This window comes from Arachis ipaensis, chromosome B6, assembly GCF_059453495.1.
Source record: "Arachis ipaensis isolate K30076 ecotype BB chromosome B6, ASM5945349v1, whole genome shotgun sequence".
NCBI lineage: Eukaryota > Viridiplantae > Streptophyta > Magnoliopsida > Fabales > Fabaceae > Arachis > Arachis ipaensis.
In genome coordinates this window covers 23,262,379-23,279,873 of record NC_142441.1, presented here as the reverse complement: position 1 = coordinate 23,279,873, position 17,495 = coordinate 23,262,379, and the positions used below count along the sequence as shown (strand labels likewise).

The 17,495-nt window shown below is 42.6% G+C and overlaps 1 non-coding gene and 1 pseudogene across 1 annotated transcript; both read right to left on the bottom strand.

Annotated features, from left to right (window-relative positions):
• Positions 1-4,669: 4,669 nt before the first annotated feature.
• Positions 4,670-15,753, bottom strand: LOC148554879 (uncharacterized; annotated as a pseudogene).
• Positions 9,781-9,888, bottom strand: LOC148554880 (small nucleolar RNA R71). The gene has a single exon (XR_015886994.1). It is a non-coding gene; the product is annotated as a small nucleolar RNA R71 (small nucleolar RNA).
• Positions 15,754-17,495: the final 1,742 nt, after the last annotated feature.

The following is a 17,495-nucleotide window of genomic DNA, read 5'->3' as shown; positions in this document are numbered from 1 at the left end:
GACAAAGGAATCCTATCTAGACCTAGGCCCCTGAAAGGAGAGAACGGGAGGTAACAAAAGCCTTTACTGCGATTACCACAAGGGTTTTGGTCACAAAACACAAGACTGCTTCGATCTCAAGGATGCCTTGGAACAGGCTATCAAAGAGGGGAAACTGAGTGAATTCTTCCGACTCATCAAGGAGCCGAGGAGGCGAGAAAGGGAACGCTTCGAGAAAGACCGAAACCGGGCTGTCAAGCCAATACAAGAACCCCCAGGGGATGCCAGTAACCCCCCAGCTTTTGTAGTTAACATTATAGTCGGACGAGATAGTCCCCCTAAATCTAAGTAGGCAACAAGAAAGGACTCCTGGGTTCTCTCCATCTCGACGGACAGCCCCACCACCAGCAAGAGGCTCCCCATGATATCATTCGGCCCAGAAGACAAATGGTTCGATGACCTCCCCGAAAATCCCCCCCATGGTAGTTACAGCGATGGTCGGAACAGGGCTAGTTAGGCGCATCCTCGTCGACACGAGAGCCGACTCAAACATCCTATTCAGGAACGTGTTCGACGCCATGGGACTCAGAGAATTTGACCTCAAAAGTCACCAACACGGAGTCATGGGACTTGATGATAACTACATCAAACCCGACGGGACGATCTCTCTCCTAATCAGCCTAGGAACTGGCAACGCCAAGAAGTCGGTTATGGCAGACTTCGTAGTCCTTAGAGACTCCACCGCCTATAACATCATCCTAGGAAGAAAAACTATCAATGAATTCTCAGCTATAATATGCACCAAGTTCCTAACAATGAAGTTCATAACGGACAAGGGAACGATCGACTCCATAAGGGAGACCTAAAAACGGCAGTCGCCTGCGACAGCGCTAGTCTCTCCTTAAGGAAAGAATCCAAGAAAGCAGCTGGCGTGTTCCTAGCAGATCTAGACGTCAGGATGGAGGACAAACCAAGAACCGAACCAGAAGGGGACATGGAGAAATTCCAGATAGGGAAATCGGCAGAACAATTTACCTTCATTAACAGAAACCTACCCCATGAACTCAAGGGCCCCCTCATAGAAGTCGTAAGGGCAAACAGCGACCTCTTCGCATGGACCCCATCAGACATGCCAGGGTTAGATCCCGAAGTCATGTCTCACCGGCTAGCCATAAATCCCAAAGCCAAACCAATAGCCCAGCGGCGAAGAAAGATGTCACAAGAAAGGGCGGAGGAAGTCGCTAAGCAAACAGCAGGACTACTAGAAGTAGGGTTCATCAAGGAACTCGAGTACTCAACATGGCTATCCAATGTTGTCTTAGTCAAGAAAGCCAGTGGGAAATAGAGGATGTGCGTAGACTACTCTGACCTGAACAAAGCATGTCCAAAAGACTCATTTCCCCTCCCCAACATTGATACCCTAGTGGACTCGGTAGCGGCATATCATTTCCTCAACTTCATGGATGCCTATTCCAGCTACAATCAAATCCCGATGCATCGACCTGACGAGGACAAGACAGCCTTCATTACACCAGGGGGCACCTACTGCTACAAGGTAATGCCCTTCGGACTGAAGAACGCAGGGGCCACCTACCAAAGGCTGATGAGCAGAGTCTTCCACAACCTCATCGGCAAGACGGTAGAAGTATATGTTGATGACATCTTAGTAAAAACAGCAGAGCCGAGCAATTTGATAAACGACCTCCAGGCCGTCTTTGGAGCATTAAGGAAATTCAAAATGCGACTCAACCCACTCAAATGCGCATTCGCCATGGAAGCAGGAAAATTTTTAGGATTCATGATAACCCAGAGAAGGGTAGAAGCCAACCCAGACAAGTGCAAAGCCGTTCTCAAAATGACAAGCCCTTGGTGCATCAAAGACATACAACGGCTCACCGGGAAGCTCACAGCCCTATCTCGGTTCCTCGGAGCCTCGGCTGAAAGGGCCACCCCATTCTTCAACCTAATGAAGAAAGGAATCACCTTTGAATGGACCCAGGAATGTGAAGAGGCATTCAACCATTTTAAGAGGATACTCTTAGAACCTCCCGTACTCAGCAAGTCTAGAGAAGGAGAGCCCCTATACTTGTACTTGGCTGTGACCATGCAAGCAATGGCAGCGGTCCTAGTCAGGGAGGAGGACAAAACCCAGCACCCAATATACTTCATCAGCAAAACACTTCAAGGGGCAGAGACAAAGTACACCAAGTTGGAAAAGCTAGCCTACGCCCTATTAGTTTAGTCAAGAAGACTAAAACAATACTTCCAAGGGCACACAATCGTCTTGAGAACCAATCAAGCCATCTGACAAGTCCTCCAAAAACCCGACCTGGCGGGAAGAATGATGGCATGGGCAGTGGAGCTATCCCAATATGATTTACAGTACGAACCTAGGCAAGCAATCAAAGCCCAAGCCATGGCAGACTTCCTCGTTGAAGTCACAGGAGAAGGCCCCGACATACCGAGCACACGGTGGAAGCTCCACGTTGACGGAGCATCCAACCAAACGTTTGGAGAGGCCAAAATTATCCTCGAAAACTCGGCAGGAGTAGCCTACGAACAATCCATCAAGTTCGAATTTCCAGTCTCAAACAACCAAGCCGAGTATGAAGCCTTGATAGGGGGACTAATGCTAGCCAAAGAAGTCGGAGCATCAAGAGTAGAAGTTAGCAGCGACTCCCAAATCGTCACCTCCCAAGTAAACGGCAGCTACCAAGCCAGGGACACACTGCTACAAAAATACTTGGAAAAGGTAAGAGAGCTATGCAAAGCTTCAAAGAAGTCACAATCCAACACGTTCCCAGAGAAAGGAATGCTCGAGCCGACCTCCTCTCCAAACTCGCAAGCACCAAACCCGGCGCGGGGAACAGGTCTTTGATCCAAGGGCTAGCAACAGAACCTGCAATCGTCATTTGCACGACTCAAGCACCAAACTCGCTCTCATGGATAGACCCTATCTCCCGATATCTGGAGTATGGAGAAACACCCCCCCGACCAAAAGGAAGCGGAATCTGTTAAAAGGGAAGCTCCCAAGCACACAATCATACAAGGACAGCTATACAAGCGAGGGCTCCACCAGCCCCTACTTAAGTGCTTACCCCCCGACCAGACGGACTACGTCCTAAGGGAGGTACACAAAGGATGTTGTGGTCACCACATCGGGGGAAGATCTTTAGCAAGAAATATCATCAGGGCAGGATACTACTGGCCCATAATGATGTCAGACGCCCAGGAATTTGTGAGAAAATGTAAAAAGTGCCAGGAGAACGCCAACTTCCATAAAGCACCTCCCGAGGAGCTCAGTCTAATGATGGCTCCCCGACCTTTCGCCTAATGGGGGGTCGACCTCTTGGGACCATTTCCACCAGGACCCGGGCAAGTGAAGTACCTGATAGTGGCCATAGATTATTATACCAAATGGGTAGAAGTAGAGCCACTAACCAGCATATCTATAGTAAATTGCCAAAAGTTCATGTGGAAATAGGTGATCACAAGGTTCGGGATCCCGAAAGCCGTCATATCAGACAACGGGACACAATTCACCGATAAAAAGTTCAAAGGGTTTCTAGAGGGACTAAGGATCAAATAGAAGTTCTCCTCAGTCGAACACCCCCATACCAACGGCCAGGTCGAAGCAGCCAACAAAGTCATCCTAAAGGGGCTAAAAAAGCAACTCGAAGGGAAGAAAGGCTCATGGGCAGACGAGCTAGCCTCAGTACTGTGGTCATATAGGACCACCCCCCCAATCATCCACCGGCGAAACCCCCTTCCGACTCACATACGGGGTCGACGCAGTCATCCCAGTCGAAGTCGGGGAGCCAAGCCCGAGGATACTCCTCGGAGGAGGAAGCGAGGCGATCGAGAAAGACCTAGCCGACGAGACAAGGCAAATGGCACACCTAGCGGAAGTAGCAATAAAGCAGAGAGTAGCCCTCAGATACAATGGCAAAGTATTGAAAAGGAGCTTGGGAGAAGGTGACTTGGTCCTATGACGTAACGACATAGGACCACCAACACCGAGAGAAGGCAAGCTAGCCGCGAACTGGGAAGGACCCTACAGAGTAAAAGAAGTCCTTGGCAAAGGAGGCTACAAGCTACAAAAACTGGATGGGAACGAGGTACCGAGAACATGGAACATGGCAAACCTCAGGAGATTCTACTCATAAGAAGAGATTCCACTCGTAAGAAGGGGCGATCACGCGACCCCAACCCCCCCCCCCGGGTTCCACCCCCACGTCCTCCTTTTATGTCTCATACAAATCATTATCTTTTTACCCTTCATTTATTTACGCGTTACATTATTTCCTTGTCTAAAAAAATAGTAAGCTTTACTTTTTGCAAGTTTTCTCTCTGCAAGTCTCAAATAAAAGCGCGGCAAAAAAGGCAAACGGTCAACCTAACGGTAACTCGGGACTAATCACCCCGGAAACCATAAGGGACCAAGCGAAAACAAATCAAATCAAGTAGTAAGCACCATGATAAACGGTTAAACGAAAGGCCGCGGCGGCCCAAGCAAGCGAAAAATAAAAGCAAGGCCACGACAGCCCGAATAAAATCAACAATAACCAAAATAACACTTAAGCAAAAGCAAAAAAAAGTGTTCAAATACAACCAAAGGGCGCCTACTAGTAAGCCCCAAAAAACAAATTACAAAAGGAAAGCAAGAGAAAGTCGGGAAATTTCCAAACGCTCAAAGAATATCAACAATCCTCCCACCCTCCACAGTCTTCATCGCACCAACTTGAGAGAGGTCAAGATCGGGAGCCAACACAGCCACCTGAAGCTTTATCCCTTCCTCAGTCAGCTTAACGGCATCACGAGCACTCTTCGCAAGATCTTTGTTCCTTTTCTTTAGAGCAGACATCTCCCGAGAAACCGCCTCCGCCGAGCTCTCCGCCAGCTTCAGCTTCTCCTCTAACTCCTCAACCCTTTTTTTCATGGCCACAGTCTCACCTCAGGAGGTATTCAGGTCCTTCATTAAAGCCATATCCCGATCCAACAGCCTTTTAATCTCTTTGGTGTCCTCTTCAGCCTTCTTCTCATGATCGGACAACTTCGCCTTCAGAGACTCCTCCCGAGATCGTCCGTCAAGTCTTTTTGGGAGTTCCGAAGCTTCACCTCCATGGCATGATAGTTGGACAAAACAGGCTCCACCTTTTTGGCAATGGCAGCAGCAGGAAGAAGACTGCGATAAATCTACCTGGCCTGCCCAGAAAGATCGGCCTAGTGGAAAAATTCCTCGGTGCCAGGGAGCAGCTGGGACTCGATAAAGCCCCCAGCATCAAAATTTTTCTCCATAACCGAGAGGGCCTTGCCGGTATCCCGCTTCCTCTTCTTAGGATTACCCACAACCTTCAGTTCATCATCACCAAAATCTTCCTCAAAAATCTCCGTCTCCACGCTAGCAGACCTCTCAAGTTTCTCGACAAAAACAGCGCTTTCCCGATAAACCGGGTCAGCCCCATCCACCCGACCACTAGCCTCCCCAGCTTCCCCTTGCTCCTGGCTCGCCGAAGGAGTCGGGGGAGAATCACCCTCACCCTCTTCATTCCCCTTGATGAGGCTTATCAAGTCAGCCAAATTCCTCTTCCCGCTAGCCATAGAAATTGCAAGCAAAAGGAAAGAGAAAGGTATCAACAATAGAAAAAGAAAACATAAAAAGCTCAAAGGGAAGGTAACCCACCAACATACATTCGACCGGCCTCCTGGTCCCCCATCAACACACGAGGATTAAGGTTCTTTTTGCCAAAAATGGCCAACAGAATATCAGTGATGTTGCGATTTTCCGAGCTCAGCCAGTCATAAGACACCTTTATAAGATAATCAAAAACCGCACCAAAACTCCAGTAGGCCGGGATTCGCCGATCCCCCTCAGCCGTAAGCCAAAAAGGCTGATGACCTTCGGTCGGTCTAACCTTAAAAAAGGTAGACTTAAAACCATGAAAAGAATCCTCAAATAGGCCAAAAATTCTTTGCCCCTGTTGGGCCCTTGATGAGCGGATAATTTATACGCTTTTTGGCATTATTTTTACATAGTTTTTAGTATGATTTAGTTAGTTTTTAATATATTTTTATTAGTTTTTAAATAAAAATCACATTTCTGGACTTTACTATGAGTTTGTGTGTTTTTCTATGATTTCAGGTATTTTCTGGCTGAAATTGAGGGACTTGAGCAAAAATCAGATTCAGAGGCTGAAGAAGGACTGCAGATGCTGTTGGATTCTGACCTCCCTGCCCTAAAAGTGGCTTTTCTGGAGCTGTAAGAGTCCAAATGGCGCGCTCTCAATTGCGTTGGAAAGTAGACATCCAGGGTTTTCCAGCAATATATAATAGTCCATACTTTGCCCAAGTTTAGACGACGCAAGCTGGCATTTAACGCCAGCTTTCTGCCCTATTCTGGCGTTAAATGCCAAAAACAAGTTGCAAAGCAGAGTTAAACGCCAAAAACAAGTTACAAACTGGCGTTCAAATCCAAAAAACACCTCTACACGTGAAAGCTTCAATGCTCAGCCCAAGAACACACCAAGTGGGCCCGGAAGTGGATTTTTGCATCATTTACTCATTTTTGTAAACCCTAGTAACTAGTTTAGTATAAATAAGACTTTTACTATTGTATTGATATCTTTGGACGATCTTTTGGACCATCTTTGGTGAATCTTTTGATCATTTTAGATCTCGAGACCTCCAAGGGAGGCTGGCCACTCGGCCATGTCTACCCTATTTTTACTTATGTATTTTCAACGGTGGAGTTTCTACACACCATAGATTAAGGTGTGGAGCTCTACTGTTCCTCATGAATTAATGCAAAGTACTATTGTTTTTCTATTCAATTCAAGCCTATTTCTTCTCTAAGATATTCATTCGCACACAAGAACATGATGAATGTGGTGATTATGTGACGCTCATCATCATTCTCACTTATGAACACGTGCCTGACAAACACTTCCGTTCTACATGCAAACAAGCTTGAATGCATATCTCTTAGCCTCCTGATCTACGATCAGAGTCTTCGTGGTATAGGCTAGAATTATTGGCGGCCATTCTTGAGATCTGGAAAGTCTAAACCTTGTCTGTGGTATTCCGAGTAGGATCTGGGAAAGGATGGCTGTGACGAGCTTCAAACTCGCGAGTGCTGGGCGTAGTGACAGACGCAAAAGGATTACTGAATCCTATTCCAGTATGATCGAGAACCGACAGATGATTAGCCATGCGGTGACAGTGCATTTTGGACCATTTTCACTGAGAGGACGGGATGTAGCCATTGACAATGGTGATGCCCAACATACAACTTGCCATGGAAAAGAGTATGAAGGATTGGATGAAGGCAGTAGGAAAGCAGAGATTCAGAAGGAACTAAGCATCTCCATACGCTTATCTGAAATTCTCACCAATGAATTACATAAGTATCTCTATCCTATCTTACGTTTTATTCATATTTTAATTATTAAAACTCTATAACCATTTGAATCCGCCTGACTGAGATTTACAAGGTGATCATAGCTTGCTTCAAGCCGACAATCTCCGTGGGATCGACCCTTACTCACGTAAGGTTTATTACTTGGACGACCCAGTGCACTTGCTGGTTAGTTGTGCAAGATTGTGAAGAAGAACTAAGATTAAGAACGTGCGTATTAAGTTTTTAGCGCCGTTACCAAGGAATGAACGATCACGATTTCGTGCACCAAGTTTTTTGCACCGTTGCCGGGGATTGTTCGAGTTTGGACAACTGACGGTTCATCTTGTTGCTCAGATTAGGTAATTTTATTTTATTTTTAAGCTTTTTTATTTCTTATTTTCGAAAATAATACAAAAAAAACAATTTTTTTCTTCTTTTTCATTTTTCCCGAAATAATTTTCGAAAAAACCAAAAAAAATCTTATAAAATCATAAAAACCAAAAATTTTATGTTTCTTGTTTGAGTCTAGTGTCAATTTGTAAGTTTGGTGTCAATTGCATCTTTTTAATTTTTCTTAAAATTTTCGAAAATTCATGCATGTGTTCTTCATGATCTTCAAGTTATTCTTGATGATTTTCTATGTTTGATCTTTAATTTTTCTTGTTTTGTGTCTTTTCTTGTTTTTCATATGCATTTTCAATTTGTTAGTGTCTAAAGTTTAAAAATTTCTAAGTTTGGTGTCTTGCATGTTTTTCTTTTCTTAAAAATTTTCAAAAATAAGTCTTGATGTTCATCTTGATCTTCAAAGTATTCTTGGTGTTCATCTTGACATTCAAAGTGTTCTTGCATGCATTAGTTGTTTTGATTCATAATTTCTATGTTTTGTGCAATTTTATGTTTTTCTCTTTCATCATTAAAAATTTAAAAATAAAAAAAATATCTTTCCCTTTTTCTTCTCATAAATTTTGAAATTTTGGTTTGATTTAGTCAAAAAGTTTCAAAATTTAGTTGTTTCTTGCTAATCAAGTCAAAATTTCAATTTAAAAATTATACCCTTTTCAAATCTTTTTCAAAAATCAAATCTTTTTCAATTTTTTTTTATATTTTCAAAAAATTTTAAAATTAATTTTCAAAATCTTTTTCTTATTTTTACTTCATATTTTCGAATTTATTACTAACATTTAATATTTTGATTCAAAAATTTCAAGTTGTTACTTGCCTATTAAGAAAGGTTCAATCTTTAAATTTTAAAATCATATCTTTTTGTTTCTTGTTAGTCAAGTAATCAACTTTAATTTTCAAAATCAAATCTTTTTAAATTTCTTTTTTCAAATCTTTTTCAAAATAAATTTCAATCATATCTTTTTCAAAATCAATTTCAAAATCTTTTCTAACTTCTTATCTAACTTCTTATCTTTTCAAAATTGATTTTCAAATCTTTTTGTCAATTAATCTTATCTTGTTTGATTCTTATCTTTTTCAAAACCACCTAACTAATTCTCTCTCTCTCTAATTTTCGAAAATCACTAACTTCTTTTTCAAAATTCCTTTTTAATTAACTAATTGATTTAAATTTAAATTTAATTTTATTTCTCTTCTTAAATTTCGAATTTTAACTTTAATTTTAAATTAAAAACAAAAATATTTTTATTTTATTTTATTTTCGAATTCTTCCATCTCTCATCTTCTTCTAATTATTTATTTATCTACTAACAATTCTCTTCTACTCAAAAATTCGAACCCACTCTTCTCCTCTGTGTTCAAATTCTTATCTTTTCCTTCTTCTATTCTTCTCTTCTTATACTCACATAAGGAATCTCTATACTGTGACATAGAGGATTCCATATTTTCTTTTCTGTTCTCTTCTTTTTCATATGAGCAGGAACAAGGATAAAAACATTCTTGTTGAAGCTGATCATGAACCTGAAAGGACTCTGCAGAGAAAGCTAAGGAAAGCTAAAACACAACACTCTGAAGAAGACTTTACTGAAATTTTCGAAAAATAAGGAGACATGGCCGAACCCAACAACAATGCAAGGAAGATGCTTGGTGACTTTACTGCACCAAATTCCAACTTACATGGAAGAAGCATCTCAATCCCTGCCATTGGAGCAAACAATTTTGAGCTAAAGCCTCAATTAGTTTCTCTGATGCAACAGAATTGCAAGTTTCATGGACTTCCATCAGAAGATCCTTTTCCGTTCTTAACTGAATTTTTGCAAATCGGTGATACTATTAAGACCAATGGGGTTGATCCCGAGGTCTACAGGCTTATGCTTTTCCCGTTTGCTGTAAAAGACAGAGCTAGAATATGGTTGGACTCTCAACCTAAAGATAGCCTGAACTCTTGGGATAAGCTGGTCACGACTTTCTTAGCCAAGCTCTTTCCTCCTCAAAAGCTTAGCAAGCTTAGAGTGGATGTTCAAACCTTCAAACAGAAAGAAGGTGAATCCCTCTATGAAGCTTGGGAGAGATACAAGCAACTGACCAAAAAGTGTCCTTCTGACATGCTTTCAGAATGGACCATCCTGAATATATTCTATGATGGTCTGTCTGAATTATCTAAGATGTCATTGGACCATTCTGCAGGTAGATCCATTCACCTAAAGAAAACGCCTGCAGAAGCTCAGGAACTCATTGACATGGTTGCAAATAACCAGTTCATGTACACTTCTGAAAGGAATCCTGTGAGTAATGGGACGCCTCAGAGGAAGGGAGTTCTTGAAATTGATACTCTGAATGCCATATTGGCTCAGAACAAAATATTGACTCAGCAAGTCAATATGATTTTTCAGAGTCTGAATGGATTGCAAGCTACATCCAATAGTACTAAAGAAGCATCTTCTGAAAAAGAAGCTTATGATCTTGAGAACCTTGCAATAGCAGAGGTGAATTACATGGGTGAACCCTATGAAAACACCTATAATTCCTCATGGAGAAATCATCCAAATTTCTCATGGAAGGATCAACAAAAGCCTCAACAAGGCTTTAATAATGGTGGAAGAAACAGGTTTAGCAATAGCAAGCCTTTTCTATCATCCACTCAGCAACAGATAGAGAATTCTGAGTAGAATCCATCTAGCTTAGCAAATATAGTCTCTGATCTATCTAAGGCCACTCTAAGTTTCATGAATGAAACAAGGTCCTCCATTAAAAGTTTGGAGGCACAAGTGGGCCAGCTGAGTAAAAGAGTCACTGAAACTTCTCCTAGTACTCTCCCAAGCAATACAGAAGAAAATCCAAAGAGAGAGTGCAAGGCCATTGATTTGACCATCATGGCCGAACCTATAAGGGAGGAGGGGGACGTGAATCCCAATGAGGAAGACCTCATGGGACGTCCCCTGAACACTAGAGGGTTCCTCAATAAGGACCTGAAGGAATCTGAGGCTCATACAGAGACCATAGATGTTCCATTCAACCTGCTTCTGCCCTTCATGAGCTCTGATGAGTATTCTTCCTCTGAGGAGGATGAAGACATTACTGAAGAGCAAGTTGCTAAGTACCTTGGTGCAATCATGAAGCTGAATGCTAAATTATTTGGTAATGAGACTTGGGAAGATGAACCTTCCTTGCTCACCAATGAACTGAATGCATTGGATAGGCAGAAATTACCTCAAAAGAAATAGGATCCTGGTAAATTCTTAATACCCTGTACCATAGGCATTATGACCTTTGAGAAGGCTCTGTGTGACCTGGGGTCAGGCATTAACCTTATGCCACTCTCTATAATGGAGAAACTTGGGATCTTTGAGGTGCAAGCTGCCAGAATCTCATTAGAGATGGCAGACAACTCAAGAAAACAGGCTTATGGACTAGTAGAGGACGTGCTAGTAAAGGTTGAAGGCCTTTACGTCCCTGCTGATTTCATAATCCTAGACACTGGGAAGGATGAAGATGAATCCATCATCCTTGGAAGACCCTTCCTAGCCACAGCAAAAGCTGTGATTGATGTGGACAGAGGAGAATTAGTCCTTTAACTGAATGAGGACAACCTTGTGTTTAAAACTCAAGGATCTCCTTCTGTAACCATGGAGAGGAAGCATGAAAAGCTTCTCTCACTGCTGAGTCAACCAAAGCCCCCACAGTCAAACTCTAAATTTGGTGTTGAACCCCCACATTCAAACTCTAAGTTTGGTGTTGGGAGGTCCCAACAATGCTCTGAACATCTGTGAGGCTCCATGAGAGCTCACTGTCAAGCTATTGACTTTAAAGAAGCGCTTGTTGGGAGGCAACCCAATGTTATTTAATTATATCTATTTATTTTCCATTGCTATTTTATGCTTTTTTTAGGTTGATGATCATGTGAAGTCACAAAAACAACTGAAAAAATAAAAAACAGAATGAAAAACAGCATTAAAAATAGCTCACACTGGAGGAAGAGCTTACTTGCGTTTAAACGCCAGTAAGAAGCATCAAACTGGCGTTTAATGCCAGAAAGAAGCATCAAGCTGGCGTTAAACGCCAGAAACAAGCACCAAACTGGCGTTTAACGCCAGAACAGAGCATGGAGTTGGCGTTTAACGCCAGAAACAAGCAGCAAGCTGGCGTTTAACGCCAGACATGTACTGCAAGGGCGTTTACACACCTAATAGGAGCAGGGATGATACATCCTTGACCCCTCAGGATCTGTGGATCCCACAGGATCTTCACCTACCCCACCCCTCTCTCTCCCCCTCCATCTCCTCCATTTTCTTCTTCTTCCCCTTCTTTCTTTCTTCTTTTGCTCGAGGACGAGCAAACCTTTTAAATTTGGTGTGGTAAAATCATTGCTTTTTGTTTTTCTATAATCATTTATGGCACCTAAGGCCGGAGAAACCTCTAGAAAGAGAAAAGGGAAGACAAAAGCTTCCACCTCTAAGTCATGGGAGATGGAGAGATTCATCTCAAGGGTCCATAACTCAGTAGTAGAGCATTTGACTGCACAACAAGAGAGCCCACGCATGGACCTCAACAAGAGCATGAGGAATTCCCTCATCAAGAAATTCCTGAGATACCTTAAGGGATACATTTTCCTCCACACAACTATTGGGAGCAACTAAGGATAGGAGCACCAAAATCACTAGGGATGAAGCAACAAAGGCAAGGAAGAGACATAGAGGAGCTCAAGAGCACCATTGGTTCTTCAAGAAGAGGAAGATGCCACCCTCACTAAGGTGGACCCGTTCCTTAATCTCCTTGTTCTTATTTTCCTGTTTTTCGATTTTTGAGCCTTATGTTTTATTTATGTTTGTGTCTTTACTATATGATCATTAGTGTTTAAGTGTCTATGTCTTAAAGCTATGAATGTCCTATGAATCCATCACCTCTCTTAAATGAAAAATGCTTTAATTACAAAAGAACAAGAAGTACATGAATTTCGAATTCATCCTTGAAATTAGTTTAATTATTTTGATGTGGTGACAATACTTTTTATTTTCTGAATGAATGCTTGAACAGTGCATATGTCTTTTGATATTGTTGTTTATGAATGTTAAATATGTTGGCTCTTGAAAGAATGATGAAAAGGAGAAATGTTATTTGATAATCTGAAAAATCATAAAATTAATTCTTGAAGCAAGAAAAAGCAGTGAATACAAAAGCTTGCGAAAAAAAAAGAAAAGAAAATTGGAGAAAAAAATGAAAGAAAGAAAAAGAAAAAGGCAAGAGAAAAAAGCCAGTAACCCTTTAAACCAAAAGGCAAGGGTAATAAAAAGGATCCAAGGCTTTGAGCATCAGTGGATAGGAGGGCCCAAAGGAATGAAATCCTGGCCTAAGCGGCTAAACCAAGCTGTCCCTAACCATGTGCTTGTGGCGTGAAGGTGTCAAGTGAAAAATTGAGACTGAGCCGTTAAAGTCGAGGTCCAAAGCAAAAAGAAGAGTTTGCTTAAGAACCCTGAACACCTCTAATTGGGGACTCTAGCAAAGCTGAGTCAAAATCTGAAAAGGTTCACCCAGTTATGTGTTTATGGCATTTATGTATCCGGTGGTAATACTAGAAAACAAAGTGCTTAGGGCCACGGCCAAGACTCATAAAGTAGCTGTGTTCAAGAATCAACATATTGAACTAAGAGAATCAATAACACTATCTGAATTCTGAGTTCCTATAGATGCCAATCATTCTGAACTTCAAGGGATAAAGTGAGATGCCAAAACTGTTCAGAGGCAAAAAGCTACTATTCCTGCTCATTTAATTGGAGCTAAGTTTCATTGATACTTTGGAGTTTATAGTATATTCTCTTCTTTTTATCGTATTTGATTTTTAGTTGCTTGGGGATAAGCAACAATTTAAGTTTGGTGTTGTGATGAGCGGATAATTTATACGCTTTTTGGCATTGTTTTTACATAGTTTTTAGTATGATTTAGATAGTTTTAATATATTTTTATTAGTTTTTAAATAAAAATCACATTTCTGGACTTTACTATGAGTTTTTGTGTTTTTCTATGATTTCAGGAATTTTCTGGCTGAAATTGAGGGACTTGAGCAAAAATCAGATTCAGAGGCTGAAGAAGGACTGCAGATGATGTTGGATTCTGACCTCCCTGCACTAAAAGTGGATTTTCTGGAGCTACAGAAGTCCAAATAGTACACTCTTAATTGCGTTAGAAAGTAGACATCCAGGGCTTTCCATCAATATATAATAGTCCATACTTTTTCCAAGTTTAGATGACGCAAACTGGCGTTTAATGCCAGCTTTCTGCCCCCATTCTGGCGTTAAACGCCAGAAACAAGTTGCAAAGCAGAGTTAAACGCCAGAAACAAGTTACAAACTGGCGTTCAACTCCAAGAAAGACCTCTACATGTGAAAGCTTCAACTCTCAGCCCAAGAACACACCAAGTGGGCCCAGAAGTGGATTTCTGCATCATTTACTCATTTCTATAAACCCTAGTAACTAGTTTAGTATAAATAAGACTTTTTACTATTGTATTGATATCTTTGGACGATCTTTTGGACCATCTTTGGTGAATCTTTTGATCATTTTAGATCTCGAGACCTCCAAGGGAGGCTGGCCACTCGGCCATGTCTACCCTATTTTCACTTATGTATTTTCAACGGTGGAGTTTCTACACACCATAGATTAAGGTGTGGAGCTCTGCTGTTCCTCATGAATTAATGCAAAGTACTATTATTTTTCTATTCAACTCAATCCTATTTCTTCTCTAAGATATTCATTTGCACACAAGAACATGATGAATGTGATGATTATGTGACACTCATCATCATTCTCACTTATGAACACGTGCCTGACAAACACTTCCGTTCTACATGCAAACAAGCTTGAATGCATATCTCTTAGCCTCCTGATCTACGATCAGAATCTTCGTGGTATAGGCTAGAATTATTGGCGGCCATTCTTGAGATCCGGAAAGTCTAAACCTTGTCTGTGGTATTCCGAGTAGGATCTGGGAAGGGATGGCTGTGACGAGCTTCAAACTCGCGAGTGCTGGGCGTAATGACAGACGCAAAAGGATTACTGAATCCTATTCCAGTATGATCGAGAACTGACAGATGATTAGCCGTGCGGTGACAGCGCATTTTGGACCATTTTCACTGAGAGGACGGGATGTAGCCATTGACAACGGTGATGCCCAACAAACAGCTTGCCATGGAAAGGAGTATGAAGGATTGGATGAAGGCAGTAGGAAAGCAGAGATTCAGAAGGAACTAAGCATCTCCATACACTTATCTGAAATTCTCACCAATGAATTACATAAGTATCTCTATCCTATCTTACGTTTTATTCATATTTTAATTATTAAAACCTTATAACCATTTGAATCGGCCTGACTGAGATTTACAAGGTGACCATAGCTTGCTTCAAGCCGACAATCTCCGTGGGATCGACCCTTACTCACGTAAGGTTTATTACTTGGACGACCTAGTGCACTTGCTGGTTTGTTGCGCGAGATTGTGAAGAAGAACTAAGATTAAGAACGTGCGTATTAAGTTTTTAGCGCCGTTACCAAGGAATGAATGATCACGATTTTGTGCACCAGCCCTAAAAGACATATAACCCTTCTTAGCCTTTCCCTGACCAGAAGGGTTCGTAAGAAGGAAGAGATAGAGAAAGACATTCACTGAGAGCGGTAGCTCGAGGTACTCGCAGACCATCTCAAAGCAACGGATGGAGGCCCAACTATTCGGATGAAGCTGCGACGGCACAACGTCACAATGACTCAATAAGCTCATAACAAAAGAAGAAAAGGGTAGATGAAGCCCCAAAGTCGTGAACATAGGCTCGTAAACCCACAGCCAATCAACAACCGTGGGAGAAGCCAAGTTCTTTTGGCAGACACGCTCCCGACCAGCAGGGACATAAACCTGATAAAGCGCCTCCTCGGGACCCCCTCCGCATAAGAGCCCGGATTGTCGTAACTTCTGGAGCCCCTCCTTGGTCATCTTAGAAGGAGTATCCCTCACGTCAGAGGAGACCCAAGTGTAGTGGTCGACGAAGTCAGCCAAAGGGCGCTAAGCCTGACTCGAGGAAGTAAGACGCTCGGCCATACCTACAGTGGGGGCACCACTTAGTCAACACGAGAAGTCGAGAACCCCCAAAATAGGAAAGCAAAAAGAAAATAAGAATCTCCCACTAACCCCTCTGTACTAGCCCAGAAACATGAGCAAAAACGCAGGAAAAACCCAGAAACATAAAACCCAGTGGTACCCCCTCTAAAAGCAAAAACAAAAAGACCCAAGCACACGCAAAGCAAATACACGAAAGATAAAAAATAACAACCAAAATGAGAAGAAAGCCATGAAAGCTTACCAGGAGAAGCAGAATTTGCAAGGAACGGACAGAGAGCAAGAACGCTTGAAGCAACAGTAGCAGTAAAAGCAGGAGCAGCAACAACGTAAGAAAGTAAGGAAGAAGGAAAGGAAAAAGTAAAAAAGAGGGGGTTACGAAATGAAAATAAAGGGAAGAGCGCGTAACCGCCGAGGAAGAGCGCCAAAAGACAGGGGCATATTTGCCATTTCGTCCAAAATCTCAAATCAATGAAATGATGGACATTTAATGTCCGGCGCCAAAACCAAGAAAGCAACACAGAAATCGAAGCGACCAAACGCAAGAAAACCAAAACGACACCAACGAGCCACCGAGAAAGAAGAAGACCCACCGCCTCAGTAAGACAAACACGCCCAGCCACGAGGCCCAGACCTCGAGGCCGGCACGTTGGGGGCACTGTTATGGGCTGTTAGCCCAGCCCAAGAAGTCGTCGGGTCAGGGCACTGCCCCACCCAGGCCCAAAAACCGTAACAAATCCCTACGGGTCGGTTGGCCACGCCCGACCTAGGGATCCAACTAACCACGCTGAGCCTGCCACCATTCGGGTCAGAATTCCCAGGGTCGGTACCCGGAGTACCGACCTTAAGTACGGACAACCCACACACGTGGAAGGAGACAGCTCGACACCTCAACTAATGGGCTAGGCCACCACCAGGCCCACCCAGCACGGTATATAAGGGGAGAGGACAGCTCTCCCCCCAAGGTACGTCACACCCTTACCTAATTATGCCACCCCCAGTACAGACTCTGACTTGATCGTTGGAGTGTCCTTGTAGGTGGCCACCCCCTACTCCGTCCGCCCTCCAACGTTGCCCGCACGCGCTCCACGCCCGCTCGGGACCTCCCTCTCTCTCTCCTAGTCATCACCTACCGATAACCCGAGAACCCAGGTAACGAACAAGTACGTTGATTCTTGAACACAACTACTTTATGAGTCTTGGCTGTGACCCTAAGTATTTTGTTTTCCAGTATTACCACCGGATACATAAATGCCACAGAGACATAACTGGGTGAACCTTTTCAGATTGTGACTCAGCTTTGCTAGAGTCCCAAGTTAGAGGTGTCCAGAGCTCTTAAGCACACTCTTTTTGCTTTGGACCACGACTTTAACCGCTCAGTCTGAAGCTTTTTCACTTGACACCTTCACGCCACAAACACATGGTTAGGGACAGCTTGATTTAGCTGCTTAGATCAAGATTTTATTCCTTTGGGCCCTCCTATCCATTAATGCTCAAAGCCTTGGATCCTCTTTACCTTTGCCTTTTGGTTTAAAGGGTTATTGGCTTTTTCTGCTTGATTTTTCTTTTTCTTTCTTTTTCTTCTCTTTTTTTTTTCTTTATTTTTTTCGCCATTTTTT